Source organism: Delphinapterus leucas, chromosome 2, assembly GCF_059928025.1.
Source record: "Delphinapterus leucas isolate spDelLeu-1000000601 "Yukka" chromosome 2, BTC_Dleu_Yukka2, whole genome shotgun sequence".
Taxonomy (NCBI): domain Eukaryota; kingdom Metazoa; phylum Chordata; class Mammalia; order Artiodactyla; family Monodontidae; genus Delphinapterus; species Delphinapterus leucas.
In genome coordinates this window covers 148,476,817-148,491,381 of record NC_143130.1, presented here as the reverse complement: position 1 = coordinate 148,491,381, position 14,565 = coordinate 148,476,817, and positions in this window count along the sequence as shown.

Below are 14,565 nucleotides of genomic sequence, written 5' to 3'. Positions count from 1 at the left end.
GACTATCTTAATGCAGGTCTCTTGAGAATTTTTTAGATGATATTATGATTTGTACAGGAAAACGAGGTCCTCTCTCAAGAATTTGGGAGGTAAGGAATACAAAATTGTTTTCTGAGAGATGCATATATTAGTTTGCTAGGGTTGCTGTAACAAAGTACCACAGACCAGGTGGCTTAAACAACAGAAATTCATTGTCTCAGTTCTGGAGGCTGGAAGTCCGAGATCAAGGTGTCGCCAGGGTTGGTTCCTTCCCAGGGCTGTGAGGGAAGGACCTGGCCCAGGAGTCTCTCCTTGGCTTGTGGGTGGCCATCTTCTCCCTGTGTCTCCACATCGTCTTCCTTCTGTATCTGTGTGTCCAAATTCCCTCTTCTTATGAGGGCACCAGTCATATTGGATTAGGACCCCCCCCCAAATGACCACATTTTAACTTAATAGCCTCTTTAAAGATGCTATCTCCAATTTCAGTGACATTCTGAGGCACTGGTGGTCAGGATTTCGACATATGAATTTGGGAGGGACACAATCCAGCCCAAACCAATGCATTACTAAGCAACAGATGGCGGAAGACAGAGCTGTGCAAAGATACCTAGTTTCAAGAGCCAGGATGGGTCCCTGACGTGTCAGATTTCACAGTCAGATTTGACTGTGTCAGCTTGAAAATGAAAAGTTAGGAGACAATGTGGGTTGTTTCCACCGAGCCCTGACCAGGAAGAGCCTGCTTTGGCCCAGTGGCACCTCCTGTCTGGTCCTGGTGACAGGTATGCTCCTTCACTGGGAGAGAGCACAGCGGCTTAACTTGCTTCTGACCAGATCCAAGGGTGGCTCTCTGACTTTCCAGTCATGTGATCAGGGGCTGGATCAGTAACTCCCGCATCTCTACCCCCAGCCTCCCCTGTAGAAATGGAAGTAAAAAATCCTGTCCTGTCATTTTCCAGGCTGTTGGGAGATACCTTAGGGAAGGCACCGTGTAAATTGCAAAGCTCTTTCTGTCTGCAACAAGCAGACAGAGCAGTGAGCATTTCCTCTCCCCTGGCAGGAGGTGAGCTTGCATCTTTCTCTGAAAGCTTTGGGTTCAGCATACTCAGAGGAGTACGGAGCCTGGAACAGTGTTCATGGAGGTGAGGTGGCCTTGACTCTGGTCGTGGCATGTGTTGTTGACAAAACATCACCAAAGGCCTCCATACTTTCTTAAAAAAATAAAACAACCTTAATAGTAAAGTCACATATGTTCCTTATAAGAAAAAAATATAAATTTGATATAGAAAAACAAATAAAAGTCCCACATTCTCTACCCCATACCCAGAGCCCCTCCCCCCAAATGACATAATATCTTCCTAATGTTTCCTATGCTTATACAAATATATATGTACATACTTTTTTTAAAAAAATATAATTTGGTTCATACTGTTTGAAAACTTGTGTTTTTAACTTAATGAGCAGTTGTGGGCTTCTTTCCATGTTATATCATGTAGGTAGATCTTAACCTTATTTATTTATTTATTTATTTTTATTTTGCGGTACGCGGGCCTCTCACTGTTGCGGCCTCTCCCGTTGTGGAGCACAGGATCCGGACGCACAGGCTCAGTGGCCATGGCTCACGGGCCCAGCCGCTCTGCGGCATGTGGGATCCTCCCAGACCGGGGCACGAACCCGTGTCCCCTGCATCGGCAGGCGGACTCTCAACCACTGCGCCACCAGGGAAGCCCTTAACCTTATTTTTTTAAACTGCTGTGTAATATACCATAAAAGAGATATTTAACAGATTATTTAACTATTCCTTTATTAATGGACGTTTAGGTTATTTCCTGTTTTAAAAAAATGATAAAAATGGTTGCAGTGAATATCTTTGCTCATATATTGTTGAGCACTTGTGTGAATGCACCTCTGTAGGATAAAATTCTAGACATGAAATAACTGAGTCAGAGAAGATGTGTACACATTTAACATGTTGATAGGTTTTATAATTTGTGCTCCAAAAAAGAAATATCAATTTACACTCCCTCCAGCAGTTTATGAGAATTGCTATTTCCCTACATCCTTGCCAACAGTGGGTATTATGCCATTTTTGCTATGTGTTCCTTAGGATGTTAAGGCCGAGTATTATTTTGAGGCTGTGTTCTTTCAATGTCTTCCCAGAGATACTTAAAATCATGATCACAAGGCCTGTTGGAGAGTAACATCTGGGTCTAAGACCACAAGAAACTGTCAACAGATTTCCCAAGGAACCCTCTGAGCACTGGGAGTTATTCAACGGGGACCAAGATTTTCTACCTGAAAAACTTGCGCCGACCCATGGAGAGGTTACACATCTATCTTTTCTTTTCATGTGAGAGGGGAAAAAAGAAGTGAAGATGAGTTTGAGCATCCAACCAAATCCACTGACCTTGAAACAGTTCTCTAGTTATCTCTCTATCTGGTTATCTCATGGGCCTCATCAGTGTTTCCTGCTTCTCTAAGTCGTGCTTATAAGGGACGCCCCTATGAAACGTTTAGAGCTGATAACTCCTCAGCAGCGGGCTTTGGACATAGCTGGCCTTGCCTGACCTCATTCACCCCTGATCTGTGAGGACCCAGCAGACACTGGCTGCTCCCCAACCCAATAGGCAGACCAAAGGCCTCATTAGGGCACTAGCAAGTCAGGGGTCCCAAAGCAATAAGGAGAAAAATGCAGCTTTGATAAAATTTTCCAGAACGTTGTGTTTGGAAAGAGATACAATTTTAAGAAGAAGCAATTTTAACTTCAGCATACATGCAAGTTTTGCATTTTATGAATTTGTAGTGTCTTTTGAATCACATTGCAGATGGTACCATATATTTAGGGCTTAGGACTTCTGCAAGCTTGAACTGGCTCCTCTGGTCTCTCCCTAAAGCACCAAGTCATGGCAGAATGATTAAGTGCACTCTGAGTCTTGGGGATTTTTCCAGTCCTTCATGGAGGCCCTGCCTCCTGGGACTCTAGAGATGGGGCTTCATTTCAGTGATGTGTTCAGAATACCTGCATCACCGGTGGCGGGGGGAATTTCATCAGAAAGCACTTGAAGGCATCTGACAGTGTTGGTACTCAAGCAGTATTTTCCTCCCCTCATTAAAGCTTGTTCCATGTGAATCATGGGATTAACAGCAGGACTTTAAAGACTTTTAAAAAAAGTCCCTTATGGCTTTACACACAGAGTTCTAGAGGAACAAAAAGAGAGAGGTATGAAACTGAAATTTTGCTATCTTCTCCTTAGGCTGTCACATAGCCTTGCCCAAAGTAGGGTCCTTACAAATAGTTTTTTAATGAGTTGAGTTGAATTGAATTGAGTCATGGTAGTCACCCTACCCAAGGTCAAACACATGTAATTCATGATGCGGCAAGCGCTTTGCTCCTTCCTGGAGCTTCTTTATCTCTATCATTTTCCTTGCCTGTGGAAAACTTCTATTCCATGTTGGAGAAAGGGAAGTAAAAATGTTCATTTCCACCATGTGCTAAGCATAGCACCTCATTTTATCTTCCCAACAGCACTAGGAATGTTATTATTTTATAACTGAAGGCCCAGCGTTTCAACCATTTCTTCCCAGGATCACACAAGTGACTTGGGGCAGAGCCAGGATTCAGTCCAGGTCCATCTGCCTCTATGGCATCAGGCTGGCCAGAGTAAGTCCACTTCAGAAATACCAGCTCTTTACTGAATCTCAGTTTCAGGTATAAACTGAATCCCTGCCTCCCGTACCTTGGAGGTTAGCTTGGACCTTGTTCAGCCACAGAACATCAGCTGGCTCAGATGCACCAACCACAGCTGCAGGATAAAGCTTTGTCATCCAGGGCACAGGAGCTGGGCACAGAGGGACACAGGAGCCTCCATGGTGGTCATGGTGATGTGAGTTCATAGCCTCTTCTATGGCCCAGGCTCTTCAGTGTGTCCTAATCAAGATCCTTCTTCAGTCCCCTTCTTAGGAGAGATCCACCCCCTTAATTAAGCCCCATGGCCACAGCAGTCAGAGTCCCATCTATTCATGTGTTTGGTGGTTCATTCATCCATCCAGTGACTCTTCATGGAGGCACCCCTCAGGCCCCCATCACTCTGGGTGCTGGGGATAGAGCAAAGGAGGGTGCTGTCCTTGCTCTCCAGGGGCTAACCAGGTAGCAGAGAGATACAACAACCACAGAGGTAACGTATCCATCACAATTTTATAAGTGTGACAAGGAAGAGAAGGCACATAGAAATCTAGCAGTAACATTTACACCGAGACTTAGAGTGTGAGCTGAGGTTGGCCAGGTGAAGGGGTGGGAAGAGCATTTACTTCATAAACCCACCAGGCATGTCTTAGTGCTCTGCAGGTACCAACTCACTTAATCCTTGTAATAACAACCCTATGAACAGGATTCTATTATTCACCTCATTTTAGAGAAGAGGAGACCCAGGCACGGAGAGGTTACATGACTTCTCCAAGGTCACCTAGCTAGGGAAGGTCAGAGCCAGGATGCAAACTCGTCAGCATATGGATGCTTCTCAAAGCAGGGATGGGATGCGTTCGCCCCCAGAGTGAGCATAGCCAGAGAAAAGGAGGGACGTTAGGATGGAGCCTGGAGTTAAGGATGACCTAGCCAGGTGGACTGAAAACAGTGGTGAGGGAGGTAGAATCAGAGACAGGCATGTTGGGAGACATGTTGGGAGAAAGAAGTTTCTAGAAGGAGGGAGTGGTCTACTGGCCCAGTGGTGCTGAGAGGTGGGGAAGATGAGGACTGAGAATTGACCAGTGAGTACTGTTGTAACCCTTAGTGAGAGCAGTTTCAGGGGAGTGGTGGGGAGCAAAGCCCAGCTGTAAAGGGTTCAAGAGAAGATGGGAGGAGAGAGGGTAGTGACTGTGAAAATCAATTCTTTTAAGGAATTTTATTCCAAAAGGGAGAAGATAAATAGGGTGGTAGCTGAAGAATGACCTTGTTCCAAGGGATTTCTTTCTTCCTTCCTTCCTTCCTTCCTTCCTTCCTTCCTTCCTTCCTTCCTTCCTTCCTTTCTTGATGGAAAGTAGTAAAACATGTGTGTGCAATGATGGGAATGCTTCAGTAGAGGAGGAGAAACTGGGCAGGGAGAGTGCACCCAGTGCAGAGTGACACCCCTGGGCAACACAAGGGCGTGGAGTCCAGGTGGAGTGCCGGGGGATGGCCTTAGACAGGGCTGCTGCCCTGGGCATCCTCCCCCGAAAGTTTTTCAATGATGGGTCCCTGAGCAGCATCTCTGGATGGTCTGATTTTCCCTTCGTATTCATTGTGATCTTAGCAGAGCCACTGAGAGTGGGAGGCAGTGTTCTTCTCCGGACACCGCACAAGCTGAAGGGCATCTCCGGATATTCTGTCCCCAGGTGTCACCAGCCTTTGCTTACGGTGCAGGCTGAGAGGAGGGTCCTGATGTGGGATGGGGTGGCGGTGTCAGCAGCAGGTATGTTCCGGGAGCTGTGAGCTGACCGAGTAGGAGAGGGTCAGCTGCATCAGCTAAGGAGAGTTTTCTCAAAGGCTTGTGTGACCCTTGCTTTTCAGGGGCCCTGTGGAGCCCTGCTGTCATGTAACATAGCATCAACTCATTGGACCAACAAGATCGATGTGAAACTGAATTCCAGCAAGTTTGCTTAAATTTATCTTAGAGTTTCTAATGCATAAAATTGGCCAGTTGGTGCCCTGGAATGATTTATCCTTTTTCAAGGCTTGAAGTTAAGAAATGCACAGCCCACAGTAGACCTTAAGAAATGTTCCACCCCAGCACTTCAAAGTGTACTTTCTCAGTCTGGCTGTGTTTGACAGATAAATACAAAACAAAAAGAGGGGAGGAACTAAATTTGGAGAGCTCTGAATGCAAAATCAGGGGATTCCCCATTAGGGAAAAATTCCTCTGGTTAAAAAAAAGAATTGGGTAAATGAAGCAGAAACACCAGTGGTATAAGATACCCGGCATACCACAGGCCTGGCTACTTCATTAATCACCTTCTCATTAAAAAAAAAGTCTTAAAAATAATATATAGGTATATATCGCCCACCCTCCACCCAGGAGAACTTGTGTCAATTTCTCTTTTCTTCCATTTATTGTAGGTTGTATTGTAAGTCGTCTTCCTGCAAAGTAATAAAATGTAGATGTGGGTTTTAGGTATGCTAATGTTTCAGGTTGGCTGAGCATGAATTCCCAGCCGGTTATGGGTCGAGGGGCCTAAGACGAAGCTGTGAGAACTGAGTGGGAGGTGGAGAAGAGAAGGGAAAACTGAAGTTCCCCATTGCTCCCGTTTGAGAAAACTGGGATTTTGGAAACCATGTGATTCGACATGAGCTAGAGACTTTGGGGGATGTCAAGAGGGAATCTATACATTAACCTCCACAGGTAAGTGGGCTCCAAAAGGCCTGAAAGCAGCAAGCAGCCCATTGGGAAAATCTTGCCAACCACACGGTAGGAGAAAAGGAGGGACAAGCTCACCTCAAGGCAGTTCTCTACCGCAGAGAGGCTGAGCCTGAGTCCTACTGAAGACCTCTAGCAGAAAGGGGGCCAAGAGAGGGTGAAAGTAAAAGGCCAAGGTTCCCCGAGGAATGTTGTAGAACAGGACCCAAGCTGTGGTTCCCAGTGGAATGGTATGGAACATGACCATCCAGGTCCTTGGGATGGGAACCCATAGTTGTCCCAGCAGACATTTGGGAGACCTTCCATGAGCTCATTTTCTTTCAAACCATCTTCCAATTTTATAATGGAAATAGGTGGTGAGAGAGGGTTCATGTACAGAAATTTGTCAAATCCAAATTGATTCGGTAAAATAGGAGTGGCCTGAAGCTTCAGGGTGGGATTCATATAGAAAGCCTTCACAAAAGAATGTGACTATGTAACTAAGAATGTTTCGTATTCCTGGATGGAAAATCCAACTTTTGCTACACTTTGAAGGCAGGCTGGGCCCGGCAGGGACCCCAGGGCAGCTGGGGAGACACCAGGAAGGAGGAATAGAGGGACAGCGAGGGGTGTGTGAGGATGCTTGGGGCGGGCGGGGGGTGGGGATGGTTGCCTAGGGGACCAGACAGTAATGAAGACCAATGGGATGGGAGAGAGGTTGTAGATCCATGATTGGCAAGTGAGAGCTTAATAATGGCCGAGAGCTTCTGCAAGCTTCAGGGAAGGTGATGTGATTCAAAGTAGTCTTAAGGAAGGTAGAAAGGTGGGAATAAGGAGAGTCTGGAAGGGGCTTCTCTCAGCCTGCAGGTGCGTGGAGAGGTTTTTGAACTGTGGTGGCAGAGACGATTGTGAAATGGGAACGGTGCTGAGAAAGAGTCATCAGATTGTTGATAAGAGGAGGTAGATGGGGAGGTAAACCGGGGCAAACAGGGAAGAAGCCCAAGCCGTGCATTTGTACTGTTTGTACCGTTGCCTGTGCCTCCTATGTGCTGCCAAGCTACAACCTCCCCGTGAGTTCCCAGAACCTAGCAAGGTGCCTGCACATGGATGACACGCACTAATTGTTTGTGTGATGAGTGAATGGATGAAGAAATAATAACTAAAATGTATTGAAGCCTCTGTGGAAAAATAATTTGGCAATTCCTCAAAAAATTAAACATAGAATTACCATAAGATCCAGCAATTCCGTTTCCTGGTATTTGTATATCCAAAAGCATTGAAACAGGAACTTGAACAGATATGTGTACACCTATGTTCACAGCAGCATTATTCACAATAGCCAAAAAGTGGAAGCAGCCCAAGTGTCCATTATCAGATGAATGGATAAACAAAATGTGGTATAGATATACAGTAGAATATTATTCATCCATAAATAGGAAGGAAATTCTGACACATGCTACAATGTAGATGAACCTTGAAAACATTATGCTACGTGAAATAAACCAGGCACAAAAAGATAAATATTTTATGATTCCATTTATATGAAATATCTAGAATAGTCAAATTCATTGAGACAGAGTAGATCAGAGGTTACCAGGGGCTGGGTTGGGGGGGGATGGGGAGTTGTTGCTTAATGGATAGAGAATTTCAGTTGGGCAAGATGAAAAGTTCTGAAAAGAGACAGTGGTGATGGTTATATAACAGTGTGTATGTCCTTAATGCCACTGGATTGTACACTTAAAATGGAAAAAATGGTAAATTGTATGTTACGCACAGCGCCTGGCGTTCGCTGGAGAAATGGTAGTCTCAACAGGGTCGTTGTGAGAATTAAGTGAATTAAAGCATATAGGGGCTTACGAAAGGTTTTAGTATATTGAACATGCTCAATACATTTTGGGGGGTTACTGTGTTCATTTTACAGATGCGAACTTGAGCCTTAGAGATAAAGAGAAACACAGGTGGCCAGTGAGGTGCCTGGTGGGCTGCAAACCCAGGCCTGAGTGAACACAGAAGCCACATGGTTTCCTGACACCATGTGGTCTCTTCTAGTGCCAAGCAAGCCAACATTAGAGGGAGAATCATAGAGTGGGCAGCAGAAGTCATGCAGGAGGCATTTTTAAGCACCGACTGTCTACTCAACTTTGTACTTGTTATTAAGAAGACCAGAGAATTAGAAAACACTCTTCCTGCCCTCAAAGATTTGACTTAGGTACCTGGGGCTACGCAGCAGATATCAACATAAAAGGATCTCAGATTGTACAGCACCCACCCCCATGGGCTATGGCATCCAAGGGGAGAGAATTAAGGTGGGGGTGAGATTGCAGGGGAGACCTCTGGAGCCAGGGCCTCCTGGGGAGGAGTCATCGAGCACACATTACATTCTAGGTGACAGAAAAATCCCAATGTGTAAATATGAATACTATTAATATGAATCACAATCCCTTGTCTGAAAGGCTGAAATCCAAATATCTCAACAATAAAAACAGTTTTGTTGTTGTTAATGTGTTGCCAAATCTTATCTGGCAGCAAAACCAGACCTGAACTGAAGAGGCTCTTTGCTGTCTTTAGTTAACCCTCTCTGAGTGAACATTGACATATTTGCTGCAGAATCACAAATGTGCCTGACCATGGGGCACTGCCCTGGCACCCACCAAGGAAAGTATGTTAAGAGATGGTTATATACCATATTACCTTCTAAAATAAGAAAAGTTAGGTGCAGTAAGTCAGACAAAGAAAGACAAATACTGTATGATTTTACTTTAGGTGAACTCTAAAAAAAGAGAGAAAGGAAAAAAGGAAAGAAAGAAAGAAAAAGAAAGAAAGAAAGAAAAAGAAAGAAAGAAAAAGGAAGAAAGAAAGAAAGAAAGAAAGAAAGAAAGAAAAAGAAAGAAAGAAAGAACACCAAACTCATAGATACAGAGAACAGATGGTGGTTACCAGAGGTGGGGAGTGGAGGTGGCAGAAATGGGTGAAGGTGGTCAAAAGGTAAAAACTTCCACTTATAAGATCAATAAATCCTGAGGATGTAATGTACAGCATGGTAACTATAGTTAACAATATTGTATTGTATATTTGAAAGTTACTAAGAGTAGATTTTAGAAGCTCTCATCACAAGAAAAAAATTTGTAACTATGGGAGAGACATGTTAACTAAACTTATTGAAGTTGATCATTTCACAATATATACATGTATCAACTCATTAAGTTGTGCACCTAAAACTAGTACAATATTATATGTCAATTATATCTCAATTAAAAAAAGAGAAAAGTTATGATCTTTGGCCACAAGTATTTTGGATGGAGGATTGATAACTTGTATTCATCCCATGATACACCATGGGAACCAGGCATTTCTCCAAGTACTTTCCCTACGTTAACTCATTTCATCCTCACAGCAACCCTACAACCCAGTCCTATTATTATCCCCATTTTTCAGATGAGGAAACTGAGGCCAGAGAAGGTAAGTAGCTTACCCAATGTCAGAAACTTGTAAGTGATGACGCCTGACTTGAAGCTACAGTCTTCTTGTTTGGACAATAGCATCTTGGTGATGGCCTTGGTGGGAAAAGTTTTAGAATTAAGGTGAAGGTGGAGGTCCTTGGAGGAAGGAGCTGGAGGGGAAATGGGACCCCAGGACTGGGTTACCCATTTGGTTGTTGACCAGGAGAGAAGGACTTATGAGGGTCTGAAGTGACATCCCGATCAGGTGGGCCCAGGTGGGTAGCCAGGGTTGGGGGCTGCAGAGGGGTTGGGCCTCTCAGGCTCCCCGTGGCTGAGGCTGTAATTTGGAAAACACAGGGCCCCAGGGAGCCTGGGTCCCTGAGCTTGGCCTTTAACTTGTCACCTACTCTCAGACATAAATGGCCACTCTCAGGCCTGTAGCCATTCCCCTTTCGTTTGAAAGAGGAAGCAGCCCCAGAAGGTCCTTCTTACTTACTCTCTATGGTGTGAAGAAGAGGAACCTGGCTCTGATTTGGAGTTTTTGAAGAAATCTTGCTTTGATGTGGTCCAATCCAACTTCTTCATTTGCTGGTCTGATAGGGACCACAGTAGCTCTGGCTCCTCAGGGACCGGCCAAGGGGACTCTCTCAGCCAGGGACCCCTGAAGGTGGAGTTTCCCAGCCCTGGTTCCGTGACTCTTTGGGGGTACCTCCAGTTATCTCCAAGGCTACCAGAATCTTCTCAAGGCAAAATTTAAATATTTATTTATATAAACTTTCTGCAAAAATAGACCTACGGGAAAAAATAAGCCTATACCAACCAGTGTCTTTTTAGAGAGGGGAGGGCAAAAGAGAGTTACAATCTTTTTTAAAGATGCAATTAGGTGGCGTTAGGGGGGAGGCCTGGATTCTAGCCTTGGCTCCATCATTTCCTCACTGTGTGACTTTGGCCGTGTCTTTTAAAGTCCTAACAAAATACAGCTGAAGATGGCCCTGCCAAGATGGTTGCTGGAGGATTAAGCAAGGTAGGGTCCATGAAGGTGCTTTGTAAATTATAAAGCACCACACAAAAGTGAGCAGATCAATGCAGCCTGATCATCACCCCCGTACAGAAAATCCTACCATTGTACCCACGCTGATTCTGCTTTCCTGATGGAGGAGGATCTGATAGGCATCATTCAAGTTTACTCAATATTCAAACTTCCCTTCTCTAGGACTCAATTTCCATATTAGTCAGGCTAAGCCAGGCCATGCTGAAGTGACAAATAAACCCAAAGCATCAGTAGCTTAACATGATCAAGCTTTATTTCTTGCTCTGATGAGGATGGGTAGAACCTCTTCCCTCTTGTAGCCATACTATTGAAGCATGTGGCCTGTAAGGTCACCACTGCAGGGGAAGAGAGAGATGGAGGAGGCACACCATCTTAAGAGTTTGGGCCTGGAATTGACATGTCACTTACAGTCTATTGGCCAGAATGAATCACAGGATCCCTAACTAGCTTCAAGGAAGACTGGGAAATGCAGGGGGCGCACTGGATATTCTGTGAGTACAATGGACTCTACCACAGTTTCCTCATCCCTCTAATGGGAGGGCTGGACTAGATTGTCTCAGAACAGGTATCATCCCTCTCTGGGCTTCTAGGATTGTGTCCGCCAGAGACCTGGAGGTTGATGACTTACAGCAAGTGATGGTGCTCTGGGTTACTACACACAGCTTCCACAGGAAGAACTGTATACCACCCCCTAAACATCAATTTCACTTTCCGCACTTTTTCTCAGATCTATCTCTAAGCTATTTCCCCTCTGCTGCTCCTCCCAAGTCCCCAGTACTCCACCCTGTGAAATAAAATGGCCTTCAAGTGATCCCCTTCCAGTGTAGATGCTTTTCTTTCTGAAAGAAATGGGGCATGCTTTGAAGCAGGACATTGAGGGAGAGCCAGGTGGCTGGCAGGCTGGGATCACCTGAAACCCCGGGGCCTTGGGATCCCTTTCTTCTCACATCTCTAGAGGAATTTAGGAATAATTCTAAAGACCTCCTCCCTGCTCTCTCCTATTTCCCCCTTGACCTGTGTGCGCTCACCACTCCCTCTCCCGGTCTGGGGAGATCCGCACTGATCTTAGCCAAGATGGTTAAGGATGGTCTATGTGCTTTTTTTTTTTTTTTTTTTGCGGTACGCGGGCCTCTCACTGCCGTGGCCTCTCCCGTTGCGGAGCACAGGCTCCGGACGCGCAGGCTCAGCGGCCATGGCTCACGGGCCCAGCCGCTCCGCGGCATGTGGGATCTTCCCGGACCGGGGCACGAACCTGTGTCCCCTGCATCGGCAGGCGGACTCTCAACCACTGCGCCACCAGGGAAGCCCGGTCTATGTGGTTTTGAAAGGCATGGTGATCACTAGAAAGTGGCATAGGTTCTCCAGGAATAAGCCTTGGTCCGCTTCATTTTTTGATACAATGTCTGAATTGTCAGATCAGGAACGTGCCATAGACAGTTTCAGATTTCAACGTGGGCATTTGATAAACTCTCACGCGTTCTCAGGAGGAGGATTGCAGGCGTTCAGCTACGCCTGTGCGACGGCATCATGTCACATGCTGCTGGTCTGACCCTGTACATGCCCCGGTTGTGATATTGGGCTTCTGGAGAATATCAGGAGACCCACCTGGCATCTCAGTTCTGTTAAAGTGTCCTACTTGTGGAAGCCTGGCCTATATTCTTCTCTGCAGGCATGTCAGAGACCCTGAATATTGCTTCTCCTTGATTACTTATCGCCACTTGCCTGACAGCAAGAACGTATGCCCTGACTTGGTGAAGGACCCCCCAGCTCTAAGTGCTTCTGCACCAGTATAGGCTTCCAGTGCTGTTCTAAAATCCTTTGACATTCTTATTCCTTTCATCCAGAAGGGGTATCTGTGTTCTTCCCCTTGAATCTGACAGTCTTGTGACTGCTTTGATCAGTAAAGTATGGAGAAAGTGATGCTCTGTGACTTCTGAGGCTTGGTCATAAAAGCCTCTATAGCTTCTGCCTCCTGGAATATTCACTTGGAGCCCAAATGCTAGGCTATGAGACACCCAAGCCACATGGAGAGGCCACAAGTCGGTCTAAGTGGGGCAGTCCCAGCTGAGCTCGCTTTTGAGTCATCCTAACACCGGTTCCAGACATGTGAATGGAGAAACCTCTGGATAATTCCGGCCCCCACTGCTCAGGTGACCTGCCCTTTCCCCGTCATTCCCTTTCCCCAGCTGAAGCCCTCGACATGATAAAGCAGAGGAGAGCCATCCCTGCTGTTCTCTGTCCAAATTCCTGACTCACAGAATCTGAGAGCACGATAAAGTGGCTGGTGTCCTACAATGCTAAGTTTGAGCTGATTTGTTTCATAGCAATTGATAACAGGAAACCCACCGTATCCTTTTGCCATTAGCATGGAGATGGGTGGATAAACGTCAACTTCCAGGAAGGAAGTCTCTAGCAGCAGGCTGTAGGACCCATTCCTATCCAACTTGATGACGAAGACTTATAGGGAGCCACAGCAACAGCAACTATAAAAACATTGGAAGGATTATTTGGAAATAGTAGATGTCACACATTAAGATAAATAGGCAGGACACTGGGGGCTGGGGTTAGCATCCTGAAAGATCTCAACTGGCTAAGATGAACTTAAATCCTGCACTTAGGTTTTAAAACTCAAATGTAGAAGAACAGGGTGAAGTAGGGGTTAGCCAGGCAGGGGGAGGGGTTGACTATCCCAGGCAAGAGGGTACACCTGGGTGAGATGGGAAATGCTTTGGAGTAATGGAGGGAGGGTCTGTGGGTGGAACACAGAAGAACGGGGAGTGACTCAAGATGAAACTGGCCAGTGGGCAGGATCATGTCAGACCGGGTCTCAGGAGCCATGGCAGGAAGTTGTTAAAAGGTGCTGGGACCTGGGGTCATTTTACCCCTCATCCTTGCCCTTGGGAGCTCAAGAGTCTAATGGATCTGGCCCTTTAGCATCTTGGGCTGGCAATCCTCCTTGCAGATCCTAAAACTGAACAGAGCTACTTAAGCCAAGACAGCTTCGAAACATACAACCCAGGGACCCAAGGACAAAAATGGCTGGGTTTCCCAGGAATTTTTTCTGTTCAGGTTCAGTCCACCTATAGCACTGGACACACAGCATGCTGGAGTGACCCCATGGGGAGACTGCTGGACTGGGGGTCCTCCTGACTCCTTTCCTTGGTGAACAGTTACCCTGGCAGTGCCCATGGATTATGTTGTTGTGGGTCCACATCTCACCTTGTTTAAGAAGTTCCTGAAAAGACTGGAGTGGGAGGACCCCGGATGGGGGTGAATTCCTGAGGCTACCGTGTCAGAGCCTGGTGGGATACAGGCACTGTGGACACTTCTTTTCATGCAGGGTCTGGTCTGGGTGCGGGGCCTGGAAAGGGCCCCCGGGTGGCTCAGTAGAGGGGGTATCACAGGTGTCAGTGGAGCACAGTGTGGGCCCTGCCTGGCCTCTCGCTCCCTCTCAGAGTTTATCAAGGGGCTGTGCTGTAGCCAGACTCGATCCTCCTCCAGGCCTACATACCAGGACTGCAGAGGAAAACTAGAAACTAGCCGGCTAAGCAGGCGGCGGCTGTGTATGGAAAGAGAGGCCTTTCTGAACGATGTCCTGTGCCGTGTGGGTATGTTTTCCAGGGTCAGGAGCTGAGGATGCTTTTGGAGACTCTGAGCAAGGAGCAGGAGGGCCTTTTCTGTGCCCTGAAATTTAGGAGGCAGCGGCCCACACTGAGACTGCTAGCTTGACTGA